Consider the following 9581-nt stretch of genomic DNA (forward strand, 5'->3'; position numbering starts at 1 on the left):
GATGTGGTTGCAAAATGATAGGATCATCATGTATGTGCCAGGGGCCACGACCGAAGTGGCGACCCTGAAGCAAGCGCTGTCCGAGACCGAAAACAAAGCGGCCGAGGAGCGCACCGAGCGGGAGAAACAAGAGGCACGGGTGGGCGAGGTGCAGCAAGAGCTCCAGGCTCTCATGAAGAAGCACAAGACTTTGGAGCTTGACTCGAAGACGCGAGAGTCCGAGCTTGCCGCGGCCCTTGAGAGCACAAAGCATTCCAAGGCTGAAGCCCAAAAGGCCCTCCAGGAAATTGAGGTGATGAGGAATATAGCGGCGGGTAAGGCATTCATTATGCAAAGCAAGCATGTGAAAGTAAATTACTTGTTACTTACCCGAGTCCAGAGCTCTCTAGGAGCGATCGCAGATTTGCCCCGCAGTGTCTCGGATGCCGCAAAGTACTGCCAGGCCGAGGAGGGAAGCTCGACGGAGAAGTTGTTCTGGTCTCAGTATACTGGGACCGAACACCCGATGCTTGTGAGCGACCAGCTGAAGCAACTGGTCGAGCTGCACAAGGCGGCCAAACAGGCCATGAGGGGCCTTATAGTCCGGATGTGGCCTGGCGACTCCCTTCCCAATAGCTACTTCGGCCTGGTGAGGCGGCTTGTGGATGCCTGCCCATGGCTGGAAGTCATCAAGCGGTCCGTCTGCATCGAAGGTGCACGTCGGGTTTTTGCCCGTGCGAAGGTGCACTGGGCCAAGATGGACACCGAGAAGCTGGTGAAAGAGGGGCTGCCGCAGGGCAAGGAGCATCGCCACCCTGAAATGTATTATGAGGGTGTCCTGAAGGGTGCCCGTCTTGTGGCGGATGAGTGTACGAAGGATGTAATTTTTGAATGAACTTGCTCGTGTGATCCTATATTATGAAAACTTGTTCATGTGCGCTATGCAACGCTTGTCTGAATTGAAAATATTACCTTCTGTGCGGCTGTTTATCAAATCTAAGAGATGGCCAGTCATCGGCTTCTGCCCCCATGCCACGAGTGTTGGGGTGTTCAGGATAAATCTGAGCACTCTTTTTCCCATTGTTGGGTCCTTCGAGGGAGGTGCTCAGGACAACGAACAAGGCAATCGGACTATAATGTTTTATCACTCTCACTTAGCCATAGAAGTCTACAATTTTAAATTTTGGCGAAGCCCCTAGTATTCGGAAGGCCGAATTCGGGGCGCTATACACGCCTAAGCCGGACAAAGCCGACTCCTCGCTCTAAGCGGCATAAGTCTTTAGGGACTCAAGACCTCTCGAATAGCGACCAGCTCTCTCCTTATCATGACAGTCAGTTTTAGCTTTCTCTACTGAGGTGCTTGCCCAGATGAACCGGGGCACAATCGCAGTAGTTCTCCCAGTGCTACCTTAGCCGATATAGCGGAACGTAAGGTACCAAAACATGGGAGCCGGGCAAACCCAACTATTGACCCAAGACATGATTCGGAGCTGATGCATATAATGCTATAAGTTCGGGGTGCCCCACTATCAAAAGTGTTCGGACTTCTCACGCCGTATTATGGGGTATGCTTAAGCCCCTGGCGTATTGGCCGTACCAGTGTGTACGGGTGCTGAATGTCATGAATGAACATATATATATAAGAAGAGATAATGCGGTAATAGTCTAGTGCTATGCATTGTTTATTCAAAAAGGTGCGTCGAAGCAGAATGATACAAGTAGTGCGATAAGCAAAAAGTAAGACTATTTGACATGTCCCCTCCAAGGGCAAGTTGAGGAATGGTATTTAAAGCAGGTATTTCACTCGTTATCAGAGACCACCTGGGAATTCCATGGTGCGACGTAGCTTTCTGCCTCCTTGGTTGTTGTATCGTGCGTCCATCAATCGTACTAACGGACGGGATTTCCAGAGAGTGAAGTCCTGAAAGAGAGAAAAAAATAACAAAGTGGGAAGCCCCTAGTGCGGTTGAGCCGCGTTTTGGGGCGTGCCGTAGTCGCGCCCCCCCCCACCTATGCCCGTGGTATTTTCAATGCGTAATTATGTACGCGTGGGACGGATTTCGCCGTTTGGCTGGGACGGGGGTGGGGGCCGCATTGCTATGCGAGCTTGAAACGTGCCAGGCGGTCTTGTTGCAGATTACTCCGGGCACGCTTGATGGTGTCCGGGTGTTTAATCGCCGAACTGGTGGATTGCCTTAAGAGGCTGCTTTGTGCTTCTGATGCGAGGGCCGCAGTGTGCTCCTCCGTGCAGAGAGAGCACTCTGTGTTTCCATTGATTATGATGACCCCCCCGAGGTCCTGGCATCTTGAGCTTGAGGTATGCATAATGCGGTACCACATTGAATCTCGCAAATGCGGTTCTCCCGAGCAGTGCGTGATAGCCACTGCGGAATGGGACTATATCGAAGATTAACTCCTCGCTTCGAAAGTTATCCGGGGATCCGAAGACCACTTCCAGTGTGACTGAGCATGTGCAATGGGCCTCTACACCTGGTATGACGCCTTTGAAGGTCGTTTTTGTGGGTTTGATCCTTGAGGGGTCTATACCCATTTTGTGCACTGTGTCCTGATAAAGCAGGTTCAGGCTGCTGCCGCCGTCCATAAGGACTCGAGTGAGGTGAAATCCGTCGATGATTGGGTCTAGGACCAGTGCGGCGAATCCACCATGATGGATACTAGTGGGGTGGTCCCTGCGATCGAAGGTGATCGGACAGGAGGGCCATGGGCTGAACTTTGGGGCGACTGGCTCCAACGCATATACGTCCCTTAGCGCACGCTTCCGCTCCCTCTTGGGGATGTGGGTTGCGTATATCATGTTCACCATCCGCACTTGTGGGGGGAACCTCTTCTGTCCTTCGGTGTTCGGCGGCCGGGGCTCCTCCTCGTCATCACTATGCAGCCCCTTGTCCTTGTTTTTGGCATTTAACTTGTCGGCCTGCTTGAACACCCAACATTCCCTGTTGGTGTGGTTGGCTGGCTTGCCGGGGGTGCCGTGTATTTGACACGAGCGATCGAGTATACGGTCCAAACTGGACGGGCCCAGAGTGCTTCTTTTGAATGGCTTTTTCCGCTAACTGGGTTTAGAGCCTCTGAATCTGGCATTGACTGTCGTATCCTCGGTATTGTCGCTGTTGATGCGGCACTTGTGTTTGTTGCGACGTGACCTGCCATTGCTATCCTTGGTATCCGAAGTACCATGGTTCTTTGATATGTTATTGCTGCGAGCCAGCCAGCTATCCTCTCCTGCTCAAAAGCGGGTCATGAGTGTCGTGAGGGCTGCCATAGATTTCGGCTTTTCCTGGCCAAGGTGCCGGGCGAGCCACTCGTCGCGGATGTTGTGCTTAAAAGCTGCTAGGGCCTCTGCATCCGAACAGTCGACTATTTGATTTTTCTTTGTCAGGAACCGTGTCCAGAATTGCCTGGCCGATTCCTATGGCTGCTGAATTATGTGGCTCAAGTCATCAGCATCTGGTGGTCGCACATAAGTTCCCTGGAAGTTGTCAAGGAATGCGGCTTCCAGATCTTCCCAACAGCCAATGGATTCTGCTGGTAGGCTGTTGAGCCAATGCCGAGCTGGTCCTTTGAGTTTGAGTGGGAGGTATTTGATGGCGTGTAGATCATCACCGCGGGCCATGTGGATGTGCAGGAGGAAGTCCTCGATCCATACCGCAGGATTTGTTGTACCGTCGTATGATTCGATATTTACGGGTTTGAAACCCTCTGGGATTTGGTGATCCATTACTTCGTCTGTGAAGCATAGGGGGTGTGCGGCACCTCTGTACTGGGCTATATCGCGACGCAGCTCAGATGAGTTTTGTCCGCTATGTCCGGCCCGACCGGATTTACTTTTACTGTATCCGGCGTGACGGTTATCGTCTCGCGTAGTGGCGTGCCCTCGTGATCCGTAGATCGATCTTGCGTGTTTTGCTTTGTCCTCCAATACGTCTCGCAGGTCTAGCGTGTTTCCCCATGCCTTGTCATTTTTATTTGAGTGGCGTCGGGGTGCGGACTGAGCTTTTGGCTGAAATGCCTCTCTATCGCGGCCACGAGGTGGTCGATCAGCCGCGTCATACGCTGGAGATGTAGATTTTATTGCTTCCTTCTCCAGTCGGGGTAGCGACCTGCGCTTTGGGTAACTCCTGGAGGGGCGTTCGAGTTCATATTCCTCAGCCGCAAGGACTTCAATCCATCTGTCAGCTAGCAAATCTTGATCAGCTTGAAGCTGTTGTTGCTTTTTCTTAAGGCTATTTGCCGTGGCTATAAGCCGGCGCTTGAAGCGCTCTTGCTCGACGGGATCCTCAGGCACGACAAATTCATCATCGTCGAGGCTTGCCTCGTCTTCGGAGGGAGGCATGTAATTATCATCCTCCGCCTCTCCATCTGCCACTCTCTCGGGAGGGCTGGCTTCTCCATCCTCCTGCTCTAAATCTTGCTAGAGGGGGTTGTCATCATCTTCGGCACTATCCGGAGTGCTGTTATCTCCTGTGCCGGTATCACCGCTTTTGCCTTGGCGAGACTTAGAGCGGTGCCGCTGACGTCGGCGCTTGGGTTGCTTCTTGGAGGGGTCATCCTCCGCTGTCCCGTCGCCATTGCCTTCTTTGGGTGTGTCCACCATATATATATATCATATGATGAGGTGGCTGTCCAGTGCCCTGTGGGCAGTGGTTCTTGTTCGTCTCCTGCATCGCTGTCCATACCGTTGATGTCTTTGGAGTCGAAGTCGAGCATGTCGGTCAAATCGTCGACAGTGGCTACTAAGTGGGTGGTGGGTGGGCAGCGAATTTCTTCGTCGTCCGCATCCCAATCCTGTCGGACATAGTTCGGCCAGGACTCTTCTGACAAGGAGAGAGACCTTAATGAGTTCAGTATGTCGCCGAAGGGCGAGTGCTGAAAGATATCCGCGGAGGTGAACTCCATGATCGGCGCCCAATCGGATTCAATAGGTACGGGCGCAGGCGGTTCGGAGTCCGTGGCCAGGGAAGATTCCAGCAGTTTGGCGTCACGGCTCTCGTGAAGGGTAAGGTCAATACTCGGCTCGATCGCCGTTGAGAATGCGGCCTCCGTGGCGGGGTCTATCCACCCGTCCACGGATGGCGCAATTGGCTCCGAATTGAGGGTCAGAGCGGTTGCTGGTGCAGTCTCCTAAACACTGTCCGATGGTAGAGCTAAATCATGCTCATCGTGACCGTGTGGCGCACTCGGCAGGGGCTCGAATCCGTCGAAGATCAAGTCTCCGCGGATGTCGGCTGTGTAGTTTAAGCTTCCAAACCTGACCTGGCGGCCAGGGGTGTAACTCTCGATCTGCTCCAGATGGCCAAGCGAGTTGGCCCGCAGTGTGAAGCCGCCGAATACGAATATCTGTCCGGGGAGAAAAGTCTCACCATGGACTGCATTGCTATCGATGATCGAAGGAGCCATCAAGCCTAACGATGACGACACAGAGGAACTCTCAATGAAAGCACCAATGTCGGTGTCAAAAACTGGCAGATCTCGGGTAGGGGGTCCCGAACTGTGTGTCTAAGGAGGATGGTAACAGGAGGCAGCTGGGGACACGATGTTTACCCAGGTTCGGGCGCTCTTGATGGAGGTAATACCCTACGTCCTGCTTGATTGTTCTTGATAATATGAGTAGTACAAGAGTTGATCTACCACGAGATCGAAGAGGCTAAACCCTAGAAGCTAGCCTATGGTATGATTGTTGTTTTTGGTCCTACGGACTAAACCCTCCGGTTTATATAGACACCGGAGGGGGCTAGGGTTACACAGAGTCGGTTACAAGGAAGGAGATCTACGTATCCGTATTGCCAAGCTTGCCTTCCATGCCAAGGAGAGTCCCATCCGTACACGAGACGAAGTCTTCAATCTTGTATCTTCATAATCCAACAGTTCGGCCAAAGGATATAATCCGGCTGTCCGGATACCCCCTAATCCAGGACTCCCTCAGCCACTCACAAGGACGCATTGGAGCGTCTCTTGGTGGCTCTTCGTTAGCATCACGCATTGCAAGCCTGGGTCCTTACTTCTTTGAGGAACCACCTTCCTAAGCATTTTTCTTCCTCTGAAAAATTCTGAAATTTTTTAGTAACTTCAAAATAAAAGTAAACCAAACTTAATAATATTGATAGCAACTACTCCTACAAGTGCCTAGGGCCTATATCATGCATCAAAACTACTTTTAACCATATAAATTTGACATGCAAGCTCAAGAACAGGGTCACCTAAGCAGCAAAAATTTGCAATGAATAAAGCACTAGAACAAAAACTAATTAGACCAATGGAGGAGTCACATACCAAGGAACAATCTCCCCAAGCAGTTTTGTGAGAGGTGCTTTCAGCAAGGAGATCGAAAATGCCAGCAAAGAGGGCTGGAACTCATGCTTGAGTTGGTTTTTCGTGTCTGTGGGAGGAAGAAGAAGAGGATGGGTGCAGGAATAAGTGGAGGAGGGCCACCGTGGGCCCACGAGGCAGGGGGGCTCGCCCTCCACCCTCGTGGCCAGGTGGCAGCTCCCCCCGCGGTAATTTTTGCACCATAAATCCTCAAATATTCCCGAAAAAATCATATTAAATTGGCATGTCATTCTGAGGACTTTTATTTTTGGGATATTTTTATATTGCACGGATAAGTCAGGAAACAGATAGAAAAATACTATTTTTACTTTATTTCAACTAAATAACAGAAAGTATAGAGAGGGTACAGAAGGTTGTGCTTCTAGTTTCATCCATCTCATGCTCATCAAAAGGAATCCACTAACAAGGTTGATCAAGTCTTGTAAACAAACTCATTCCGATTAACATGAAACCGGAGAAATTTCGAATAACACTAGGTTACCTCAATGGGGATATGCACATCCCCAATAATAAGTATATCATATTTCTTATTGACAGTAGGAAGAGGAAATTCAAAACCTCCAAATATAATCGATGGAATTTTTCTGATAGAATTGATACTATGAACTTGAGGTTGTTTCCTCGGAAAGTGTACCGTATGCTCATTACCATTAACATGAAAAGTGACATTGCCTTTGTTGCAATCAATAACAGCCCCTGAAGTATTAAGAAAAGGTCTTACAAGAATAATAGACATACTATCGTCCTCGGGAATATCAAGAATAACAAAGTTTGTTAAAATAGTAACGTTTGCAACCACAACAGGCACATCCTCACAAATGTTGACACGTATAGCAGTTGATTTATCAGCCATTTGCAAAGATATTTCAGTAGGTGTCAACTTATTCAAGTCAAGTCTATGATATAAAGAGAGAGGCATAACACTAACAGCGGCTCCAAGATCACATAAAGCAATTTTAACATAGTTTCTTTTAATGGAGCATGGTATAGTAGGTACTCCTGGATCTCCAAGTTTCTTTGGTATTCCTCCCTTAAAAGTATATTTAGCAAGCATGGTGGAAATTTCAGCTTCTGTTATCTTTCTTTTATTTGAAACAATATCTTTCATGTACTTAGCATAAGGAATCATTTTGAGCATATCAGTCAATCGCATACGCAAAAAGATAGGTCTAATCATTTCAGCAAAGCGCTCAAAATCCTCATCATCCTTTTTCTTGGATGGTTTGGGAGGAAAAGGCATGGGTTTCTGAACCCAAGTGTCGGTGTCAAAACCGGCGGATCTCGGGTAGGGGGTCCCGAATTGTGCGTCTACGGCGGATGGTAACAGGAGGCAGGGGACACGATGTTTCACCCAGGTTCGGGCCCTCTTGATGGAGGTAAAACCCTACATCCTACTTGATTAATATTGATGATATGGGTAGTACAAGAGTAGATCTACCACGAGATCAGAGAGGCTAAACCCTAGAAGCTAGCCTATGGTATGATTGTATGTTGTCCTACGGACTAAAACCCTCCGGTTTATATACACACCGGAAAGGGCTAGGGTTACACAAGGTCAGTTACAAAGGAGGATATATACATATCCGTATTGCCTAGCTTGCCTTCCACACCAAGTAGAGTCCTATCCGGACACGAGACGAAGTCTTCAATCTTGCATCTTCATAGTCTAACAGTCCGGCCAAAGGATATAGTTCGGCTGTCCGGAGACCCCCTAATCAAGGACTCCCTCACCAAGGTTCTCTTTCTTTACCATGTTTCCTAGCAACAAAGTCTTTCTTATCATAACGTTGATTCTTTGATTGTGGGTTATCAAGATCAACAGCAGGTTCAATTTCTATATCATTATCATTACTAGGTTGAGCATCATCATGGACATTATTATTAACATTATCACTAGTTTCAGGTTCATTACCAGATTGTGTTTCAGCATCAGAAATAGAAATATCATTTGGATTATCAGGTGGTTCAGCAATAGGTTCACTAGAAGTTTGCACAGTCCTATCATTTTTCTTTTTCTTCTTTTTAGAAGAACTAGGTGCATCAATTTTATTTCTCTGGGAATCTTGATCAATTCTCTTAGGGTGGCCTTCAGGATACAAAGGTTCCTGAGTCATTCTACCAGTTCTAGTAGCCACTCTAACAGCATAATCATTTTTCTTACTATTCATCTCATCGAGCAATTCTTTTTGAGCTTTAAGTACTTGTTCTACTTGAGTGGTAACCATAGAAGCATGTTTGCTAACAAGTTTAAGTTCACCTCTAATATTAGCCATATAATCACCCAAGTATTTAATCATATCAGCATCTTGTTTTAATTTTCTACCAAAATAAGCATTGAAGTCTTCTTGCTTAAACATAAAATTATCGAACTCATCCAAGCACTGACTAGCAATTTTAGTAGGAGGGATTTCAGCTTTATCATATCTATAGAGAGAATTTACCTTTACTACCTGTGTCGGGTTATCGAGGTCTGGAGGTTCTTCAATAAATAAAGGATTAAGATCATATGTTTCTTCAATAGGCGGTAAATTAATACCATGTATTTCTTCAATAGGAGGTAAATTCTTAACATCTTCAGCTTTAATACCTTTTTCTTTCATAGATTTCTTTGTCTCTTGCATATCTTCGGGACTGAGAAATAGAACACCTCTCTTCTTCGGAATTGGTTTAGGAATAGGCTCATTAATTGGAGTAGGAGTTGGTTCAGGAGGTGCCCAATTATTTTCATTTGTCAACATATTGTTCAATAAGATTTCAGCTTCATCCGGTGTTCTTTCCCTGAAAAGAGAACCAGCACAACTATCCAGGTAATCTCTGGAAGCATCAGTTAGTCCATTATAAAAGATATCAAGTATTTCATTTTTATTAAGAGGATGATCAGGCAAAGCATTAAGTAACTTGAGAAGCCTCCCCCAAGCTTGTGGGAGACTCTCTTCTTTAATTTGCACAAAGTTGTATATTTCCTTTAAAGCAGCTTGTTTCTTATGAGCAGGGAAATATTTAGCAGAGAAGTAATAGATCATATCCTGGGGACTACACACACAACCAGGATCAAGAGAATTAAACCATATCTTAGCATCACCCTTTAATGAGAATGAAAATATTTTGAGGATATAAAAGTAGTGAGATCTCTCATCATTAGTGAACAGGGTGGCTATATCATTTAATTTAGTAAGATGTGCCACAACAGTTTCAGATTCATAGCCATGAAAAGGATCAGATTCAACCAAAGTAATTATATCAGGATCAATAGA

The sequence above is a fragment of the Triticum urartu genome, chromosome 5 (genome assembly GCF_003073215.2).
Source record: "Triticum urartu cultivar G1812 chromosome 5, Tu2.1, whole genome shotgun sequence".
Lineage (NCBI taxonomy): Eukaryota > Viridiplantae > Streptophyta > Magnoliopsida > Poales > Poaceae > Triticum > Triticum urartu.